This window comes from Camelus dromedarius, chromosome 13 (genome assembly GCF_036321535.1).
Source record: "Camelus dromedarius isolate mCamDro1 chromosome 13, mCamDro1.pat, whole genome shotgun sequence".
NCBI classification, from domain to species: Eukaryota; Metazoa; Chordata; class Mammalia; order Artiodactyla; family Camelidae; genus Camelus; species Camelus dromedarius.
The window spans coordinates 34893699-34918249 of record NC_087448.1 but is presented as its reverse complement, the minus strand read 5'-3'; positions in this window follow the sequence as shown (position 1 = coordinate 34918249).

Below are 24551 nucleotides of genomic sequence, written 5' to 3'. Positions count from 1 at the left end.
CTCAATGTATTTTTTAATTTCAGCTTTGATTTCCTCATTGATCCATTGTTTTTTCAATAACATATTGTTTAATCTCCATGCTTTCCTTTTTTTCTCCTTTGTTTCTCTGTTGTTGATTTCCAGTTTCATGGCATTGTGTTCAGTAAAGATGCTTGAGGTAATTTCTATCTTCTTAAAATTGTTGAGGTTTCTTTTGTGCCTGAGTACATGATCGATCCTGGAAAATGTTCCATGTGCACTTGAAAAGAATGTATATCCTATTTTGGGGGGGTGTAATGCTCTGAAAATATCCAGCAAATCTAGTTTTTTATTGTAGTACTTAATTTCTCTGTTGCCTTGTTTATTTTCTGTCTGGAAGATCTGTCTAGTGATGTTAATGCAGTGTTAAAATCTCCAACTATGATTGTATTCCCATCAATATCCCCCTTTATCTCTGTTAGTAATTCTTGTATGTACTTAGGTGCTCCTATATTGGGTGCATATATATTAACGAGTGTAATATCCTCATCTTGTATCACTCCTTTAATCATTATAAAATGTCCTTCTTTATCTTTCTTTATGGCCTTTGTTTTAAAGTCTATTTTGTCTGAAATCATTACTGCAACACCTGCTTTTTTGGCTTTTCCATTTGCATGGAATATCCTTTTCCATCCTTTCACTCTCAATCTATATGTGTCCTTCTCCCTAAAGTGGGTCTCTTGTATGCAGCATATTGAAGGTTCTTGCTTTATTATCCAGTCTGTCACTCTATGTATTTTGACTGGAGCATTTAGTCCATTAACATTTACAGTAATTAATGATAGATGTGTGTTTATTGCCATTTTGAACTTATCTTTGCAGTTGAATTGGTATATCCTCTTTGTTCCTTTCTTCTTCCTTTTGTGGTTTGATAAATTTCCTTTGTATTTTCATGGATTTTATTTAATTTTTGTGACTTCTTTGTAAGTTTTTGGCTTATGGTTACCCTTTTTTGTAAATCTATTAACCCATTACTATAACTGTTTTTATTAAACTGATAGTAACATGATCTCAAACCCATCCTACTGTTAAAAAAATTTAAAAAAGAAAGGAAAAGATATTCTATATTTCCCTGCCTCCCTCTCCCACTCTCAGTGATTTGTATGTCTTCTTTTATAATTTCATGTTTACTTTATTTGTAATTCATGCGTTATCACCTTTCCTGTTGTGAGTTTCTCATTTCTGTAGCATCCTGCTGCTTTTCTATTTAGAATAGCCCTTTCAATATTTCTTTGAGCATGGGTTTAGTGTTGCTAAACTCCTGCAGCTTTTTTTTTTGTCTGTGAAACTCTTTATTTCTCCTTCTATCCTCAAGGATAGCCTTGCTGGATAAAGGATCCTAGGCTGCATCTTATTTTCATTCAGGGCTTTGAATATATCTTGCCACTCCCTTCTGGCCTGTAGTGTTTGTGTAGAGAAGTCAGCTGAGAGCCTTATGGGGGTTCCCTTGTAACTTACTCTTTGCTTTTCTTTTGCTGCCTTTAGAATCCTTTCTTTAACCTTGACTCTGGCCATCTTGATTATGATATGTCTTGGTGTGGGTCTATTTGGGTTCTTCCTGTTTGGGACCCTCTGAGCTTCCTGTAGGTGGATATCTGATTCCTTCTTTAAGTTTGGGAAGTTTTCAGTCATGATTTCTTCAAAAACCTTTTCAATCCCCTTTGATCTTTCTTCTCCTTCTGGGACCCCTATTATGCGAAGATTGGGACGCTTTATGTTATCTCATAGGTCCCTTATGCTATTTTCATTATTTTTTATTTGCTTCTCTTGTAGTTCTTCTGAATGGGTGCTTTCTATTGCCCTGTCTTCTAGATCACTAATTCGTTCCTCTGCATTATCTAGTCGGCTTTGCACAGCTATTAGATCATTCCTCATCCCTGTCAATGAGTTTACGCATTCTACTTGGCTCTTCTTTATAGCTTCAATTTCATTTTTGACATATTTTATATCTCTAAACGCTATTTTTTTTTTATTTCCTTCAGCAATTTGATCACTCCTTTTTTGAAATCTTGATCTAGTAGGCTATCGATGTCTATTTTGTTGATCTTTCTTTCAGGGGATTTCTCTTGTTGTTTTAATTGGGAAAGGTTTTTCTGCTTCTTCATCTTTCTCATACCTCTCTGGCACTGTGGTTTATGAAATATCAGATGTTTATTTTGGCCCTTAAGGATTTTATCTATCTAATGCTTATTTAGGAATAGAACTCAGGAAAAAAAGAGAGGAAAAATAAGAGAGAGAGGGAAAGAATTTTAAAAGGAGGGAGAAAGAGGGTTTGAAAACAGTATATAATGAATAATAGAAGAGCGAATTGGAGCAAAGTATTAATCGGGTTGAGACGTCCTTTTAAAACATTTACCTAAAAAGAGGGGGGAGATGAATAGATGTATTTAAAACCTGTGTCTAATCAATAACAGGACATCAAAACCCAAGAGAAATAGAAATTAATTAAGAAGTAAAAATTAAGAGAGTAATAGAAAATAGAACAGGTAAAAACAGATTTAAAAAAAAAGGGGGGGGGGGTGGGTTTGTCGGTGTTCTCCTGGAGTCTGTGTGCTTTTAATGTGAAGTCTTTCTGTCTTCGTCCTGTTTTGGAAGCTCAGCTTGCTGTTTTCAGAGGCCCTCCATTGGCGCCCTCTTCTGTGCTGCTCCCAGCACCTGTCGGCAAGCAGATCGTGCCTCCTCCTAACACTGGGTCAGGTGCAGCTCTCCTCTGCTGTGGGCGGGCTGGTCACTGCCCCTCTGGATGCCGCAGTCAGATGTTGCAGACTGGCCGGGTAGGAGGGCGGGTCGTGCCCCCTCCCAGCACCTCGGTCAGGGGCTGTGTTCCTGCCCGAAAGGCGGGGGCCGCTCTCTACCTGCGCCGCGGGTAATTCCGCTGCTCTGTGCGGCTGCGCGCTCCGCCCTGGTCCGCCCTCTGCCCTGGTCGGCGCTCCGCAGGTGGGCTTGGGGAAGACCAAGGGACAGCCTTGTCCCTGCTCCCAGCCAGAACCCAGCTCCTTGTTTGTCTTTGTGGAGCAAGTTCTCTGAGGGACCAGGATGGAAGGATCCTATCTGACCCGGGCTGCAGGCCAGTCTCAGTCTGGCCTTTGAGGCTGCTAAGCCCTTCCGTGCTGATGCAGGTTTCGCCCCCGCCCCCGCCTGGGTGCTCAGCGCAGGAGGATATGGTGGCTGTGCCTGAGCCCCGCCTCTCTTCCCCCGAAAACTTTCCGCGGGTTTTCAGAGATGGGGGTGTGCACCCTTCCCTGGAGAACACATCAACCTTGCTGTTTTATGGAGGGCCCAGGTTGTTCTGCCCTGTGCACCCACAGCCACGGCGCGCAGCCCCTTGCGTTCTCCCGGGGCTGCCTCTGTGCAGCCGCCCCCGTCCTCCGCCCGGCTTGTGCAGCCTGGCCCTGCCCGCCGCTGCTGGTCGCGTCTCAGGCTGCGTGTTGGGGGGAAGCTCTGTGCCCGTTTAACTTAGTTCTGTTAGTCAAGGGCTGCTCTGTACAGATCTGAGCCTTGGAGGCTCCCCCTCTGTCCCGCTGGCCTCTCAGTTGGAGAGGGGAGACCCAGCGAGCGAGCGCCAGTCCTCCTTTGCCGCTCCCTCCCCGCGGGACCCGTCCCGCGCTGCTTTGCCTTTTGTTCTTTCTTTTTTCCTTTTCTCCTACCAGATTTTTGGCGTCTTTATCTTTTGAAGAGGGTGATGTTCTGTCGGAGTTCCACAGGTGCTCTGGTTGGCTGAGTGGGTCTGTAGATGTGGGTCTTGGTGTATTTGTGGGAGAGGGTGACCTGCGAGCGTCCTTCTACTCCGCCATCTTCTACACATTTTTAAATAACAGTATTAGGAGAATTCCCCTATGCATGTTCTCTCTTCCCTCAGAAAGCAACATTAGATACTTTGCCTCTTTCTCTCAAGTTTTAGAAATGAACAGTAGTGATAGCTCCAGTCAATACTTTATATAAGTTCTTTTTATTCCCATCCAGTATATTCAGATTCTTTTTATTTTTATATCCTCTTTATGCTCCCTGTTTTTCCAAGCCCCCATTGTAAATTATAAATGGACATAACTTCCACACTTAATGTGAATATCCATATTTATTCCTGTGCTATAGTGGCTTTACTCTCTCTGTTTATGAGTTTAACATTAAGAAGATTATCTTTATGCTGTAAAGGATAAGCAATACAGATAAAAATTGAGAATATAGGAAAGGGCATTTAAACATGTGAATCCAGTTAGCTCCATCCAAAGTTCCCTTCTCAGCCCAAACAAAATGGAATTTGAGCAGTAAAAGACGCTTATTTAAGCTAACAATAAAAATTTTCAAGAAGGATTTCCTAATCTTCTTTCCTATGGAAGATTCAGGTATGTTGAGGTTTAAAGGTAAAGATTATGTTCTATCAACCAATATCTAAAGTGATCTAGGTAAGTCTCAGCCTCATCTATAAGGTTAAACCAAATGTTATTCCTGTAGTTCAAGGTCAGCAGCCTGGGAGCTGGACAGGCTATGTCTGCTCAAAATCCATGCTTGTTAAAAATAATTGTCTGCACTGAAATCAATGTCATTGACTTTTGCCTCTTAGGGTTTTGCAACCCAAGCTTCTGCGGTTTGTTTGCTGACTCTGATCAGCCAGCATTCCTGAGAACATCATCTGGCCAACTTTTGGGTAGCCTTCTGTGATCCTTCCTTGGCTGTCTTCCTCAGTTCTTGCAGTGTTACCCAGAAGCAAACAATGTTGTTAGACCCGAAGTCTGTGCTATACCTGAGGCAGCCAGCATTTGTTCTAAGTCTGATTGCCACTATAAAAGTCAGCCCCTAACCTTCAGTCAAAATTATAAAAATCTGCACCAAAACACCAAAGACTTTCATATGATCAGAATCTCAGTTATATTGTCAAAGCTTATTGTTACCCATACTTATGTCACCATCTTTAATCAAATCAGGTTAGTGTGTCCCTCAAATTCCACTTTGTCTATTTGCCAACATTTCCTATTCCACACAACAGAATTTAGAGACCTTACTCTGTACAATTACAGTTCCCTACTATGCAAATCAGTACTGAATTAATTAAAAAAAACAATAAATCAAAGTTTATACAGATGAAACACTTTTAGAAGAGGGCTAGTTTCCATGCAGTGTTTTTTTTTTTTTTGTCACATTGTTATTTAATGTACAAAAACTCATTCTTATTTTTAGATAGTGGAGTTTATGGTAAGAATGTGAATGTAAGAGGGGGCTGCCAAGATGGCAGAGTAGAAGGATGCATATCTCACTCACTCCCATGAATACACCAAGAATTACATCTACAGACCCATCCATTCACACAGGATGCCTATTGAACTTTGGAAGAATATCTCTTATTCTAAATACAAGAGGATTCCCCACAAAAAAAAAGGGGGGGAGGAAAGAAAAGGAAATTGGTGTGGGACTTGTTCTGCAGGGAGAGAGCAGCAAAGGAGGGAAACCACCTTTATTCTGGGATACCCCATCTCCAGTGGGGAAGTCAGAGGGAACAGAAAGGGGGCTTAAAAGACTTGGAGGAGAAAACAACAGCTGCTTGGCACACAGAACTGAGAGAAACTGATACAAAGTGTCCCTGTGATCTGCAGCCCAAGATGCAAGCTGGCAGGGGTGGTCTGGGACTGACTGCTGGAGCTTGGTGATGAGCTTGGTGACTTATGGAGCCTGGGGAGAGGGCTGTGACTGGCTGCATAGAGGCAGCCTAAAGGGGTTGGAGTGTGGTATGGGCTGTGGCTGGGAATGTATGCAAAACAGAACAGCTTGGGACCCCCCCATAAAAAAGCAACACTGCTGGCGCTTAAGGTAGGGAGGTGCACAATGGAGCTGAGCCATAACTGCTGTCTATCCTAGCCCAGAGGGCTTGCTCAGCACCATTGTTAGTGCATTTTCATGAGAAAAGAAGTGAGGATCAGTCACAGTCATCACAATTCCTGGTGTGTGGCTCCCAGTGGAGGCAGGGCTGAAACATGAATTCATACCTAAAAGTCCTACAAATTCATAGGCAAGACTTACTGAGATTTGTTTACAGACCTAGGCAAAGGGGGTGGATTTGCTCAGCTGGTGACTTTGTGGACCTACTCTTCTAAGATGTAGTGGATTCCTAGCACACAATGTGGGCAGGTTTAGAATTTACAGCAGGCCTACATAGCTTATCTGGACATGGAGAAGGGGTCTGTGCTGACCCTGTAGCACAACTTAGATCCAGGTGCCATGCACGACTGTACACTTAGTATGGCAGGTTCTGGTGCCTGACATCAGCAGATCTGCACTGGTGACTCAGTGGGCACAGAACATGGGGGACATCAGGCCAGTTGCTGACACTCCCATGGCTGAGAAAGGGACAAGGGCAGTGTGAGCAAACAGTAATGTGTAAGCCCAAAAAACTAGTGACAGAACAACACCACAGAGGGCACCTCCCAGTTGACATCTTCAGCAGAGGAATACTCAGTAGCTCTTCTTCCAGCTGAAGCACTCCAACCATGCCTATCACATAACATACTTCAGAAATAGGTGTGTAAGCCTGTATTCCAACAATTAGAAAGCAGACCCAGCCTCTGCCAGGGCTAAAACAACTACATTAAAAAATGAAGCCCTGTTCAACAACCAGGGCAGTTTCTGGTCACCACAACACCAACCACACTCCTAATCAAAGGGATAACCACCAACACACTTGAAGAAAGATGCGGCAACAATCCATAATTAAAACAGCCCTCATGACATAATTATTAGATGTGCAATGTCTACAAAGGAATGCTCCCACTTTGAAAATAAAAAAGCCCTCAAGACCACAGTAGATAACTGATATTCCTAAATCCATACAGCCAGAGAAATATAAGTAAAATGAAGAACCTGAGGAATCATTCCCAGTTAAATGAACAAGAGAAGTCCCCAGAAATAACAAACAATAAGATAGACCTCAACAATCTCCTAGATCATGATTTCAAAAAAAGGGTGATAAAAACACTGAAGGAAATGAAAAAGACTATGAATAGAGACAGAGAATACTATAAAAATACTATAAAAACAAACTATAAAGAAGAGCCAATTAAGAACAGAAAACTCGATGGCTGAGATAAGGGCTGAGCTAAAGGCAGTCAAAAGCAGACTAGATAATGCAGAGGGATGAATAAGTGGCTTAGAAGACAGGATAACATAAATCATCCAGCCAGAACAGCAGACAGAAAAGCAGTTGAAAATCAGTGAAAGCAATATAAGGGACCTATAGGATAATATAAAGCATACCAAACTATGCATAATAGGGGTCCCAGAAGGAGAAGAAAGAGAAAAAGGGATTGAAAAAGTATTTGAATAAATCATGACTGAAAACCTCCTGAACCTAAAAAGGAAACAGATATCCAAGTACATCAAGCACAGAAAGTCCCAAACAAGAAGAACTCAAACAGACCAACATAGACATATTATAATTAAGATGGCAATGTTAAAGAAAAATAAATTATTCTAAAGGTAGCCAAAAATTTTTAAAAAGGTTAGTTATAAGGGAACCCCATAAAGCTTTTAGCTGACTTCTCTACACAAACACTGGTGGCCAGAAGGGTGTTGCAAGATATATCCAAAGTCCTGAAGAAAGCTACAACCTAGGATGCTCTATCTTGCAAGACTATCCTATAGAGTAGAAGGAAAGGTAAAGAATTTCACAGACAAGCAAAACCTAAAAGAATTCAGCAATACTAAACCTACACTCAAAGAAATATTGAAAGGTCTACTTTAAATAGAAAAGAGCAGGAAACTACAGAAAGGAGAAAACGTAATTGGAAATGTAACTATGATGAGTTGCAACAGAACAAACATGAAGATTTAAAAGAGGACATCAAAATCGTAAAAGGGAGGAGAGAAGAGAAAGAAAAAACAGATTTTTTTTCTTTTTTTCATTCTTTTTAGGATGTGTTTGAGCTTATATTACTACCATTCTAAAGCAAAACAGATATAGTAATCGATTAATATACTTGAAAAACAGGGTAACCACAAGTCAATAGCATACAACAAAAACAAAAAAGAGTAACAAAACCCAAAGAGAAACCAAGCTAATACAAAAGAAATTTATCAAACTACAAAAAGAAACAATAAGAAAAAGAAAGAAACAATGAAGAAATACCAAATCAAATGGAAAACAAATTTCAAAATGGCAATAAACACGTATCTATCAATAATTACCATAAATGCCAATGGACTAAATGCTCCTATCAAAAGACATAGAGTGGCAGATTGGATAATAAAATAAGAATGTACAATATGCCCCCTACAAAAGACTCACTTTAGAGTGAAGGATGCACATATATTGAAAGTGAGAGGATGGAAAATATATTTCATGAAAATGGAAATGACAAGAAAGTATGAGTTGCAACACTGATTTCAGACAAAATAAACTTTAAAACAAAGGTCATAAAGAAAGATAAAGAAGGGTATTATTTAACAATCAAAAGAGCTAAACAAGAAGAGACTATTACACTTGTTAACATATATACACCCAATATGGGAACACCTAAATATATAAAACAAATAGTAACAGACATAAAGTGAGAAATAGATGGGAACACAATAATAGTAGAAATTAACACTCCATTGACATAATTGGAAGATCCTCCAGACAGAAAATCATAAGGCAACAGAGATACTAAATGACAAAATAGAACAGTTAGAATTTGTTGATATATTTAGGACATTACATACCCCCTAAAACAGAATATATGTTCTTTTCAAGGGAGCAAGAAACTTTCTGTAGGATAGACCATATACATGGGAACAAAAGAAGCCCCAACAAATTGAAGAGGATAAAAATTATTTTCAGCATCTTTTCTGACTAAAATGCCATGAAACTAGAAATTAAGCACAGAAAAACAAATAAGAAAAGAATGACAGCATGGAGACTAAACAATATGCTACAAAAATAAAAAAAGGGCCAATGATGAAATCAAAGCTGAAATTAAAAAATACTTTGAGACAAGGGACAATGAAAACACAATTGCACAAAATCAATGGATTGAGCAAAAGAAGTCCTAAGAGGGAAGTTCATAGCAATACAAGCCTACCTCAAAAAACAAGAACAATCTCAAATAAACATCCTAACCTACCACTGAAAAGAATTAGAAGAAGAATAGCAAACAAAAACTAAAGTCAACAGAATGAAAGAAATTATACACATCAGAGAGGAGATAAATAAAATAAAGATTAAAAAAAATAGAAAAAAAAATCAAGCAAATCAAGAGCTTATTTTTTGAAAGAATAAACAAAATTGACAAATCTCTGACCAGGCTCACCAAGAAGAAAAGAAAGAGAACACAAATAAACAAAAGAAGAAATGAAATGGAGAAATTAGAACCAATGCCAGAGAATACGAAAAACCATGAGAATACCATGAAATCTATGGCAACAAACTGAGGCAACCTAGAAGAAATGGACAAATTTCTAGAAGCATACAGTCCACCAAGACTGAATCAAGAAGAAATAAATCATTTGAACAGTAAGATCACTACCTGGGAAATAGAATCAGCCACAAAAAAACCTCCCTATGAACAAAAGTCCAGGACCAGTTGGCTTCACTGGGGAATTCTACTATACATATAATGAAGAACTCATACCAATCCTTCTCAATCTCTTCCAAAGATTGAAGAGGAGAGAAGACTCCCAAACTCATTTAAGGAAGCCAGCATCACCCTGATACCAAAGCCAGACAAAGATACTACCAAAAAAGAAAACTATAGGTCAACATCCTTGATGAACATAGATACAAAATCCTCAACAAAATATAAGCAAACAGAATCCAACAACATGTAAAAAAGACCATACACTGGGATTAAGTTAGATTCATCCCAGAGACACAAGGATGATTCAACATAGGTAAATCAATCAATGGGATACACCACATCAATAAAAGAAAGGACAGAAATCACATGATCATCTCAATAGATGCAGAAAAAGCATTCAATAAAATTCAACACGCATTTATGATAAATACTCTTACCAAGGTGGGTATAGAGGAAACATATCTTGACATAATAAAAGCTATTTATGACAAAGCCACAGTCAGCTTAATACTCAAAGGTGAAAAGTTGAAAGCCTTCCCACTGAAATCTGGAACAAGACAAGGATGCCCACCTTCACCACTTCTATTCAACACAGTCTTGGGAATGCTAGCCACAGCTTTCAGAAAAGAAAATATAATTAAAAAGGATCCAAATTGGAAGAGAAGAGACAAAATTGTCACTATATGAGGATGACATGATCCTATATATAGAAAATCCTAAAAACTCCACATAAAAACTACTAGAAGTAATAAAAGAATTTGGCAAGGAAGAAGGATACAAGATTAACATACAAAAATCACTGCATTTATTTATCCTAACAATAAACTATCATCCAAAAAATAAAATATTATGAATAAACCTGACCAGGGAGGTGAAAGATTTTATATGAAGAGAAAAACAAAACATTGATTAAGAAAATTAAAGATGACTTAAAGAAATGGAAAGATACACAATGCTCTTGGATTGGAAGAATCAATATTGTTAAAGTGGCCATGCTGACCAAAGAAATCTACAGATTTAATGTAATCTCTATCAAATTACACAGGACATTTTCCATAGGACTACAACAAATAATCCTAAAATTTATATGGAGTCAAATAGACCCAGAATTGCCAAGTCAATACTGAAGAAAAAGAATGAAACTGGAAGAATAACTCTCCCAGACTTCAGACAATACTACAGACCTACAGTAATCAAAACAACATAGTATTGACACAAAAACAGACATATGGATTGACAGAACAGAATACAGATCCCAGAAATAAACCCACAGACTTAAAACAAATTAATATTCAACAAAGGAGCTAAGAATAATCAATGGAGAAAAGAAAGTATCTTCAGCAAATGGTGTTGGAGAAACTGAACAGCTGCTTGTAAATCAATGAGGTTAGAACACACCCTCACATCATACACAAAAAATAAATTCAAAATGGCTTAAAAACTTAAACATAAGACAAGACACTATAAACTTCTTAGAAGAAAACATAAGCAAAACTTTGTCTGATATAAATCTTAGCAATGTTCTCTTAGGACAGTCTACCCAGGCAATAGAAACAAAAGCAAAAATAAATAAATGGGGCCTAATTAAACTTATAAGTTTTTGTACAGCAAAGGAAATCATAAGCAAAACAAAATGACAGCCTATGGAGTGGGAGAAAATATTTGCAAATGATGTGACTGACAAAGGTTTAATATTCAGAATATGCAAACAGTTCATACAACTTAATAACAAAAACAAACAAACAAACAACCCAATCCAAAAATGGGCAGAAGACCTAAATAAGCAATTCGCAAATGGAGACATACAAATAGCCAATAGGCACATGAAAAGATGCTTAATATCATTAATTATCAGAGAAATGCAAATCAAAACTACAATGAGGCATCACCTCCCACCCACAAAATGGCCATCATTAAAAAGTCCATGAATGATAAATACTGGAGAGGCTGTGGAGAAAAGAGAACCCTCTTACACTGCTGGTGGGGATGTAGTTTGGTGCAGCCATTATGGAAATCAGTATGGAATTTCCTCAAAAAACTAAAAATAGACTTACTATATGATCCAGCAAATCCACTCCTGAGCATATATCCAGAAGGAAGTCTCATTCAAAAAGATACATACATTCCAATGTTCATAGCAGAACTAATGTTTAATAGCCAAGACATGGAAGAAACCTAAATGTCCATCAACAGATGACTGGATAAAGAAGGTGTGGTATATTTATACAGTGGAATTCTACTCAGCTATAAAAAAAGAATAAAATAATGCCATTTGCAGCAACATGGATGGACCTGGAAATTATCATTCTAAGTAAAGTAAACTAAAAAGAGAAAGAAACACCACATAATATCACTCATATATGGAATCTAAAAAAAGAAGGAAAATAGACATTAATGAACTCATGTACAAAACAGAAGCAGATTCACAGACATAGTAAACACTCTTATGGTTACTGGAAAAAATTGAGTGGGATGTGGTAAGTTGGGAGTTCAAGGTTTGCAAGTATGAACTAGTATATATAAAAATAGGTAAAACCAAATTTATTCTCTATTGCACAGGGAACTATATTCAATATCTTGTAGTAACCTTTAATAAAAAGAATATGAAAATCAATATATGTGTGTATATTTATGACTGAAACATTATGCTGTACACAAGAAATTGACACATTGTAACCAACTATACTTCAATAAAGGGAAAATAACATGAATATAGAAAAAAGAAAGTAATACTTACATTTATTTTTACTGTTATCATCATAAGACAGAATTCAGGAGCACTCATGCTATTAGTTTTGCTGTGACAAATCATGGTAGCAAATTCTTAGTTTTGCTTTGAACCTTGGACATTAGCCCTTATCTTGAATATCCTTGACTTCAGGTGTCAATACTTTCAGGAGATGTCTAAGAATATGTGGTCATGTCTTTTTTCAGGTAACTAGAGTTTCCAAAATTATAAGTTTTATTAAAATTATAGAAGCAGTATTTTATAACCATTACCTTGGCCATATTTTACTCTCAGTTTAGCATGTCACTTGATGTAAAAATTGATTTGGTTATTTCTGCTTAGTATGCTCTACCTAAGGAATGGTACCTTATACATATGTAAACCATATTACTTATTTAACTTTTATAGACAATAAAAATATTCCACCTTGGGAATTAAGGTGTTCCACAAAAATATTATTTTAAAGTCACTACACTGAGTCCTGTGAAAAGCAAAATAATTTACATCTTCTCTAACATTCAAAAATGCTTATTTGATTAAAGTTGTTTGTTTTGATATTTTAAGCCAAAATACTTAGCATAAGTTCTGTATTAATTGCCAAACCACATTCTGAGATTTTCTGTTGAACTCCACTGAAGTTTAAAGATTTCACTTTTCCTAATTTAATTTGTTATCATATCATTAATGGTCTCTTTTTACTCTTCTTTCTTTCAATAGGTACAGAATCGTTTCCTCTTAACAATACAGAATGTATAAATTTTAAAAAAAAGCTAATTAATATCTTCAGTTTTTATATTAACTTAATCTTATATTTTCTACATAGCTTTACCCATCAAATAGAAATTTAGCTTCTGTATTTTTGTTTTTTTTTTTAATAGACTTTATTCTTTTAGAGTAGTTTCAGGTTCACAACAGAATTGAGCAGAAAATACAGAGTTCATACATAGCCCTCCCCACCCACACATATATACTCAGCATCCTCATCATCCCTCATCAGTGTGGCATATTTGGTACAATTGATGAACCAACATGGGCACACTATTATTAACCAAAGCTTATAGTTTACACTAAGGCTCATTCTTGATGTTGTACATTCTATGGGCTTTGACAAATGCATAATAACATGTAGCCACCACTATAGTATTATGTATTCTTGCTAAGCCACTCTTCTAATGAGAACACAATGTGCATATGACAGAAACTTTGGGGAAGTAAAAAAATTATATCTCAGTATCCTCTTCATGGGATTATCTACATCATATGGTTGTTGTGAGAATTAACTTTTGCTCATAAATGTTAGTTTTATTATTATTACTGTAATTATATTTATTACTCTATGTTCCAAAATGCTAAACTGAAGGTCAATAAAATTAAAATTTTTCTCAAGCCAACATTTAAATTAAACATTTTATTTCAAGTATTTATCATTTTCATCTCTTTTGAGAGATGAAAAATTGTCATTACTACAATTTATAAAATAAAATATTTAGTTATCTTCACATTACTGGCTGAACAGAGATTTTTCTGAACTCTGTCATGGGAGAAATAGCAGATTTAATCTCATAAAGACATAAGAAAAGGATACTATATTTAAAGACTTTTCTCTGGTTAGAGAGATTGTTGCACTCCAGTCTTCTTACCATAGTTTCTAATATCTGAAAGCTCACTATCTACAAATTTATAGGTGTCTTTCTGAGATCCTCCTTGCTTACACTCTGCTTTGTATTTTCCTGTTTCCTGGTGATCCCTTGTCTGGTCCTTCTAAAGGAAAACAGGGGTCTTCATTATTCTTCTCTTCTGTATCTTTATCTCCACAGTGCCTATTTCATGGGCAAGTGATGAGAAGAAAGAGAGAAGGAAAAATAACAATAGGCATTTACCTCATCCTCTTGTGATCACATGTCCTCTGAAGGGGAGAGAGGTTCCCCTTCTGTAGTTTTTTTTTTTTTTTTGCCTTTTTCTCTTCATAGGATTAAGTGGTGGAGTTGATAAAATAAAGGAAATCTTTAAAGTGAAGAAGAAAAAGAATGAAAAGAAGAAATATGAAAGATTTGCATACTTTCTTTGTGGCTTCTTTCTCATTTCTTAGGTAAACTATTGGGATTCTCCTGTATTCCTTTCTGTCTATGCTAATGTCATCTCTGAATTTTGTGGATGTGATGAGTTCAACATAAGGAATACCAGAGGGGAAAATTTGGAAACTCAAAAATTATTCAGAGGTACTTTTGGAGTAGGCAGATAGCTAGATATGAGCAGATAAAGGGGGACGCAGGCCAAATGACAGGAATTGGGCAGAAAGGAGGGGCACAGGCAAAATACAGGAAACCATACATCATGTAAGCACCAGGGGTCCCTGGGCAGAGAAGGAAAAGCAAGACCTCTGGGCTGATAAGTAGCCAAACATTTTGGGGTGATGAGTGGCCTAGAGGCTGACAAAGAAAGGTGGGAAAAGGCAAGAAACCCCAGTGTCTGAATATAGCCTTTTGCTCATTATGCCCTCATTTCAATAAAATTAGCCTTGCAGATTAGAAATATCCATCATGCACGGACTCTATGACACTTCCGATCCAGACTAAATAAGGACAAAAATTTCTCCTCCTTTTGGGAAGGTGGAGTTTGGATGAAAGTCTAGGGAACATGACTCCAAACCCTTCCCTCCCCAATGAATATTCTGTCCATTCCTTTTTACACTGAATGTAACCAACTTCCAAAGAAACACAAGGCAGCCACTCACCTAAGCCTGCCCGCTCTCTGCTTGAGAGTGTACTATATATCTCTTAATAAATCCTCATTTTACTTTCTTAACTTCCTTGACTTATCTCTGAATTCTTTCTAGGATGAGACAAGAACCTAGACATTGGCTAGATCTACCATGAACAGTTCTTTGAATGATTGTCCTTTTTCCCATTTTCTTACTTTTTAGTCCTCAGTTGATATTCCATATATTCTATTCAGGATTAAGTATGAGAAACAAGGTACAGTGTGATGACTCCATCTTATTTGGAACTGGAGCATCATTGTCACACTTTCTTTCTAGCTAGAAGATTTTATTTATTTATTTATTTTAGAACAGTTTCAGGTTCACAACAAAATTTAGAGGAAAGTATAGAGATTTGCTGTATATCCTCTACCCTGATACGTGCATAGCCTCTCCCAACATCCATATCACTCACCAGAATGGTGCATTTGCTACAATTGATGAACCTACACGGACACATCATAGTCCCCCAAGTCCATAGTTCACTTTAGAGTTCACATTTGGTGTTTTACATTCTACAGGTCTGGACAAATGTCTGAGGACATACACCCATCATTATATCATACAGAGTATTTCCACTGCTTTAAAAATTCTCTGTGCTTCACCTACTCACATCTTTCCCTAATATCACCACTGGAAATCACTAATTTTCTGTTGTTGTTGTGTCACAGTTTGCCTTTTAAAGTATATCATATAGTTGGAATTATACAGTATGAATTTTTTTTTCAGATTGGCTCTAACGTCACAGTATGCATTTAAGTTTTTTCCATGTCTTGTCATTGCTTGATAGATCATTTCTTTTTAGTGCCCAATAATATTTCATTGTCTGTATGTGCCACTGTTTATTTATGCATTCACCTACTGAAGGACATCTTGGTTCCTTCCAAGTTTTGGAAATTATGAATAACGCTGCTATAAACATGTGTGTGCAGGTTTTGATGTGGACATATGTTTCCAACTCCTATGCATTCATATCAAGGAACATAATTGCTGGAACACATGGTAAAAGTATGTTTAGTGGTTTAGGCATTGCCAAACTGTCTTCCAATGTGGCTACATCATTTTGCATCCCCACCATGAATGAATGAGAGTTAATGTTGCTCCACATCCTCACTAGCATTTGATGTTGTTGGTGTTCTAGATTTTGCTCATACTAGTAGATGTGCAGTGGCTATCATACTTTTAAAAATGAAAAAAAAATCACGTTGTTGAAAATTAATCCAGGTGACAGATGTAACACAGAATTCCCTCTAATAAATATTCATATATGAACATTCACTATGAAAAGTCTTCCTTTAAAACGCCTTTTTAATGTTTCTCATTATTTTGTTTTGATTCTCATTTACACATCAACTTCTTGAAATATTACTTATACCCATTTGACTCCATTGGGACATTCATGAAAATAATTATTTAACTTTGAACAACATATTACGTGACTAACCATTTATTTCTTGACCCACTATCTTTCTTTTACATCAGGGCATGACAAGTCAACAGTCATTCACCTCATTTTTTGGTGTGATTTTTCAGATACCCAGGAGAATCTTCTTCCTCTCCCCCACCCTTCAGTAGGGGTCATGTTCTATTTCTCATTCTACTTAATATTTCTGCATTGATAGTATCCATTCCAATAGTTTCAATTGATATTTGATTCTTAATGACTCAATTATCATTATCTCCCATTTTAACTTACTACAATCATATTGAAATATAAGAATATTTAATATGCAACTCAAAATTGACAAACTTGAAATATCCCAAATGAAACTCATAATGATTGCCCCAGAATTTTCTTTCCCTGTTGTTTCTGGATTAACAAAAAGAACTACTACCACTTACCAGATGCCTAAATTATAAACTGAGGTATATTCTGAGACCTTTTTTCTGGCTTCAACCAGAAAAAATATTTGTCTTTTGGATACTAACTCATAAATATATTTCATTTCCCCCACTTTTGTAAAAGACTAGTAAGGCTCTTCTGATGTAAGAACCATATTCTCTTCTTGAATAGTTGTGAGAACAGTTTAAGTTTTGTGCCTGATTACAGTTTTGATTTCTTCCAGTTATTTCTCACACTAAAGCCAGAATAATCTTCTTAAAATGCAAATGTGATCATTTGTTTAAAATTTTTATTGGTCACCCATTATTCTTATGATAAAACACAACATTTTTTAACAGGGATTACACATCTTCTATCCTATGGTTCCAGCTTATCTGTCTAGCCATATCTCTTAATACTTCCTTCAAACCTAAATTCTGATCCATTTTAAGCTTATACCTGTGCTTGTTAACATTCCTCAAGGATACCATGTATAATGTTACTTTTTATTGTTTACATATAGTTTCATTTAATTTCACAGCTGGGCAATATTTTTCAAAATTTAGCTTCAATATCAATTTCTCTATAAATTTTCCATCATGCCTACTAATCTATTTTAGGGATATTGTCTATATTATATATTATTCTATATTTCCCCTACTCTAGCACTTTTCATATCATTTTGAAATAATTTGGTTATTACTTTTTAGTTCTTAAAATAATATAAACTCTATAAGAATAAGATTCATGTTTACCTTGTTCATTGTTAATATCTTTATCATCAAGTGCACTGCTTGGCACTTATTATTTCAATGGACAAATTAACAGAATAACAAAGAAAAATAATCAAAACTACTGAAAATAAGGCAAAAGGATGTCATCATTTTGATAGCAAGCTAGTTCTCATTTGGGAAATCAAAAAATGTCATGGTTTACTCTGGTTTCTTTTCCATAAAGCAAGAATTTACAAGCCTGGAGGTATATCACTTAACAGAAAAATCAAGAATATACAGTCCATAAAACCAGTGCTGTCTACTGAAACTTGTAGAAATCATGAAATATTCCTAATCATGAAAATTAAGGTTTGTTGATTATTAGAAACAAATTTCAGAGGACATTATATTCCTTTACCCTCATGTTCTGTTTGTGTTTTAGTTGTTGAGTGCAAAGAAACATAATGAGGGAAAAAGAAACCTATATTTCAATGAGAAATATATATATACCCAAGTAGAGAGATAGAGGTATAGATATCTATAGCTATCATGTGATCATTGTATTTGTTAGATAACAAGGGCTAGATGGTAAGATGATTCAGAACATAATTGGAGCCAGACTGTTCTGATTAAATCCAGACATCATAATCATAATAAAAAAACCTGTGTAACCTGTGTCAAGTTACTGACTTTCTCTGCCTAAGTTTCCTCATTTACAAAATAAGCATAGCAATAGTAAATACCTCATAGGTTTGTTTTGAGAACTAAATAAGTTAATATATTCAGAATGCTTAGAATAGTGCCTTCTTTAGTTACATTTTTTAGTACTCTACATTTAGAAAATTATACACACATAAACACACACAAATACATAGCTATTATTGTATTTTTAATTTCCAGATAACATTTTAAAATTGCTAGATGTCCACTAAGTTCTTAATATCACAGAACTGGAGAAGCCCAGGCTTAAATCTATGTCTCTTTGATTTCAAAAATCATAATCTTTCCACTCTCCAACTTTTGATTTAAACAAGCAAACCCAGCAATAGGCATGTGTGTTCTTATGTATTAGAAAAATGATAAACAAGATGTATTTAAAAGAAAAGGTCTGGCTTACTATAACAAATCCATATTTAACCATTATCATCTTTACAAATTTTCAACATATTTTTTAGCATTGATTATTTTGCCATTTAACTCAATCCTCCAATCTACATTATTTAAAGCAAATCTAAGAAGTCATACTACTTCTATACTGTTTATTTTTCAGGTATTCCTAAAAAGACTAGTCTTTAATATAATCACGACAATATTATTAAAGTAAAAAATAATTAAGAGTAATCTCAATATTTAGCTAGTGATCAAATTTTCTTAATTATTACAAAACTACTTCTTAGCATATTATTTGTCAATAATTCCCTTGTTAACTTCATTTTGGATGTCTGCTCTATCATCTCTCTTTGAGTGTCCACTCATTCCTGTAACTTCAATAGCCATACTAAACTAGATTTATTTTATTATTTTCACATTAATGAAGAAAAATACAAAGATATAGAATCATTAGTTTTATTTTTTATTCACTATTCTATTTCATAATGATCCATTATTTATAACAATGCCAACTGAAAGTTGGCACTTAGCATCTGCTTCTACAAGGACTGAATCACATTGACACTTTCATCTACCCCTGCTTATATGAAATCATGAGCCACTGCAGCCACTAACCTTCAACATTTCCTGAAAGGAGTTCATGGTGGAGATCAGGAATGAGGCACTCAGTACTCTGAGAAAAACTGTCAGAACAGGCCTTCAGATAGATGTTCTCAGAAGATTTTATGAACTCAAATTCTTGCATCTCCTTATATCTAGAAAATCACTAAAACCATTAATAGTGACATCTGCTTCTCATGACTAGCAACAATCTTCTGCCAAAATTTGTGCTTGACTGCGTGCTGCATGAAACCCCTCTTCACTAAAATATATATATACACACACACATACATACATAGATTTTTCCCTCAACTTCTTTGGAGTAGTTCTGCAAAGATATCAGATGCTGTCTCCCAGGTCATAGTTCTTATTTTGCCCCAGATAAAACTTAGCTCACAATTCTTACATTGTACATTTTTTTTCAGTTCACAAAAGATTATTTCTAAACATAATATGAATAATGTAGCTTTATGTAGTCATTGGTTCTCAATCTGTTGTGATTATATCTGTTTTCACACTGAATTATTGGAATAATATGGGAATAGATTCAACATCTTACTGATTGAAATGGAAAAACAGCAAAAACACTTACTGAAAAATGGTCTGAGAGACTTTACCTTGGTAATGTTTAGTATTGCAACTAAAATGTCAATAGATTCTCATAGTTACATTTGAAATTACTCTACTACTGTAAACATGTTTTAAATAGTTACAGAGTTGCTAGAAATGTTAGAGTACAGAAAACATTAGTCAACTTCCATGTAATATTTTAGGAATAAGAAAGAATGAAATAAAATGGAAATACAGATTAAAATCACAAGTGTTAAAGATAACTAAATTTATCTATGTGACTAGATGAAAATACCAACTTGAGACATACAGCTAGATAAGAAAGATAAAAAATAAATCCCAGATGCACTGTAACCAGCAAGACTGAATAGTATATTCTACCTTATAACTGAGTCTCAGTGGTACAATTTTTATATCATTCACTATGACTGTTCCAATAAACCCATGTTAAACTTAACAGACTTGAACTGAACTGAAAATTCATCACCTAAAGGTGAGCATTATCTTAGTAGAATGAAAGAATATGATTTTTTTTGGTAGAAAGAGAATACTCAAATCTAAAAATTGCACTTAATCAGTATTTTAATGTCAACATGTGGCCTTTAATGTGTTCTAATGAAAATGAGTGTACCAGTAAAATTAAAAAAAGTCAGAAATCATTTTGTATCCTATATTTATAATACATAAATCACACAACAGAAGTCTATATAAAAGATCATTGTGAAACAAATAATATATATAATTCATTATCCAGTAGGTCATACATTTTGAAACATTTATATTAATGTAAATAAATTCATATTTATATAATAATATTTTAACCTAATGTTCTCTCAGATAAAGATATTACTCAAAATTAAAGAAAACTAAGAATGAGAATAAAATCTTCTGGAGACTGAAAGTTTAATAATACCAAACATTGCAAAAAAATCCTTTCTGTATTGATTACATTTGATTGAAGATAAGGAAATTATGGAAAATGTTACTAGGAAATATAATTTAAATGAGGACTACCTCACTTAAGAAAATGAAAAGAACAGCAGAGATGAAAGGGAAATTTTTTTTTTAAGGGAATAGGTAAAAGGTGACTCTGAGTGTTTCTTCCTGAGAATGACTGAAAATAATTTAAAAATCTTTCAGTAAAACTAAAGTTTCTTCCTTTCCTACCTTTCCTAATCTGTAGTAGTATAAGTGACCTGCATTTGTTAATAGCTATGCAGTCATGGAATTCAGCAGGTAGTTGTGGAATAGCCAGCTTTGTGAGCCAAAAACTCAGTTTTAATAGCCTATCCAGAAATAACCATTCTTTAGATGCTAAGCAAACTAACAGGGAATAATGTATTGGGAATCCAATATATTCCTTAGAAATGAAAATGGGTACACACAAGCTGAAAAAAAGAGATCCAAATAAAATTAATAAAACAGCATAAAATGAAGGAGTTCTTCCCTTTGTGAGTGAAAAATACAAAGAAAAAATGAAAAATATAAAAATACATTAACTTATATGAATCATTCTACTTAATTGTCAGACAATTATATACGATAATGACAAATTTAGAGGGAAAATAGATATAAAGAAATTACACAGAATGCAGCAAGAGGGAGAAAAAGAGATAAAAATATAAACATTGACTAAGACATATAGGAGAAGTTATTTTAATTGGAATCACAGTAGGAGGAAAGAGAGAGAGGGGGAGGGAGAGAGAGAGAGAGAGAAAGAGTGAGGGGAGGCAACAAACATAATTGAAAATATATCAAGGAACTGCATGAAATGCATCAACCCACAAATTCTTGAAGCTCAACCAATTCAGAGGGGAGAAATATAAAGATATTCACAGTAAGTCTCATGATTGCATGTTTGACAAGATGATGCTAATGCTGCTGGTCTGGGATTGACACTTTGAGAACTATTACCATAGAGTCAGTATAGCATGTAAAAGACAAGCTTTAGAGGCGATCTAAAAGACAGCTAGACGAAAGAGTTCTTGTAATAAAGTAACAATTAGAGCTAATGCTGAGTCTCCATTAACAAAAATGGAAGGCTGAACACAGTTAAATTATTTTTGAACATGCTAAATATAAAGTCAACCTATAATTTTGTACACAAAGAAATGATATTTTGTGAATGAGAATAGTAATAGTAATTTATTGAGGAATTTAAAATTAAACAAAATTAAAGAACACAGTGTCAGTGTACATGTTAGAAAAATGTTGAACTCAAATCTGCCCTTTCACTGTTCATGAAGAAGATGAAGATAATTATTAAATTTGTAGTGTAATAAGTTTATTATACTTGTTACAATTACTGAGCTATTTACTAAATAAATTGAAATAGAAAACATAAAGTTCAATAGTGGGAAAAACTGCATCCTTAAAAATTATCAATATGAATGTAAGAAAGAGAAAAATATATAACACAAGAAGAAAAATAGATACTATAAAATAAATTAAATTAAACAAATGTGTTAGTCATTATAAGCATAATTTGATATACTAGATACTCCAGTAGTGAACAAATTTAATAAAATATGTTAAAAATCAAACTATTCACAAGTAATGCAAATAAAATATAATTAATTGTACAGAGAATTTGAATTCAAAGCAATGGATCAAATGGCACCAAGAAAACTGTAACTGAAAGAAAACTGGTATAAATATATTAATCTAAAACAAACACCTAGAAATGTATAAAATATTGTTAGAGAAAAGATAATAATATAAGAAAATACTCAATTTATGAAACATAATCATTTTAGGTTATATTAAATAATTTCAAAATATGAAAGTCTTCATAGAATTACTGGAAGAAAAACAAAAATCTATCTTCAGAGTAAGAGAGCTCTGAATCAGCTCTTTCTCAATAGTTGATAGAAAAAGGACATAAAATGTGTCAGCAAGACTAAAAATAATCTGAGTAACAAGCATAAAAGACTAACACATTTGTTTTAATTGGCTATACAGAGAACATTGCACTCCCCAATAGCAGAATAAACAGTTTTCAATAATGCATAAAACATTTACCAAAATTTACCAATTATTTGAACATAAATTTTGAGCAAACAAATGTCAACAATTTCAAATAAAAAAAACATATTTTGACAAGAATAAAAGAGAATAAAAGTCTCTAGAAATTAATTTCAGAATGTTAACTAGAAATCTCATGTTTGCAAATTGGTTCATCAAAGAAGAAATCATAATGTAATTAGAAAATGTTTTGAATTTAACAATAACATGAATACCAAAATCAAAAACCTGTGAGATGCAACAAAAAATATATTTAGAGAAAAAGCTAATCTTTGTGCAGAGATGAGGATCTCTTTGGCTTCAACAAAGAACATGTTTCTCAATGATCTTCAGCCCTTTCCCTGTGGATTATCTGCCTCAGCACTGCTGTTCAACTGTGATCATTGGATAAATAAGTTTTCTGAAGTTTCTTAACCTAGGCAGCAATCAAGGCTGCCTTAAATTTCCCATCATCTCATCTAAACTTTCTAAAGACTTCTTCTTGACTATGAGTCCTGACCTCCCCCTTTTTTTTTTTTAACATTTACTTTAGAAAACTTATAATTGAAAATTCTTCCTCTACCCATTGGAGATGTAAATCTTCTACACTTTGGAATATTTTTGTCAGGACCAGGGTCCTATCCCTTTGAAACTGAATCAATATGAAAGATAACACCCCATCTCCCAGTTTCTATAGGCAGGTAGGAACCTAACTCTGAAAAGGGACAATTAGCAAACATAGATGGCCTTATCACATTGACCAACTGTCCTTCTAATGTTCTCTAGTGTTTTTCCATTTGCTTATCCCAGCATTGAGAAATCCTCCATCCTTTTGTTTTAGTGAATTTGAGTTGAATATCTTGACCCTATTACAATAGCACTGAATGAGGTCTTGTTTGCCTGTTTAACTTGTGTTGGCTGATCAATGGCTGCACATACTCATTTAAAACTTTTGGGAGAACATCCCTTATTAGGGAGACAATAAAAATTATCAGCCCATGGTTTGGAGCGTGCTCCTGAGCCAAGTTCCCTATGACCCAAACTGGTTAGAATCAAATAAGTAAAGACATTATTTCACATAGTGAGATAATTCTTTCAGCCAATTGGCCTGCTTATGTATTTCATTTAACTATGTCTTCACTTCCCCAGAAGTGTATATTCAGAAAGCTTATTTCAGAGAAACTGAAGCTTTGGAAATTATGGAGAAGTTCGTAATAGGCAGAACTACAGGATCATTAGCATCATAGCAAATCAAACAGTTGGTTGAATATTAGATTACCCTCCTTTGAAATTGCCTGAGATATTGAACAATGACATTATCGTTCCAAGACAAAATGTAAACAAAATAATTATAAAGTCCTTCATGGTGTTAGAATAAGGAAAAGGATGGCCAGTGAGAGAAGAAGGAATGAGAATAAATGTTTGTGATCCAATGTTTTAGAATGAAGTGATCTCCCTCAATGTCAGCTATCTCTCTTCTTATAGTCCCTTTGATTTTTAGGTCTCTGGCATTTATACATAACCAGATGTTAGGTGGGGCCTTATACAGTTGTGAAATATGCACACAAGTTTTGATAATTTAATTTGGCAGCAGTGTCAGGGGTCAAGGGTACCTGGTAGGATTCTTTCCACGAATCTCACTTTTGCAAAAGCATCACAGTAAAACAATGACTGTTTATAAATGACA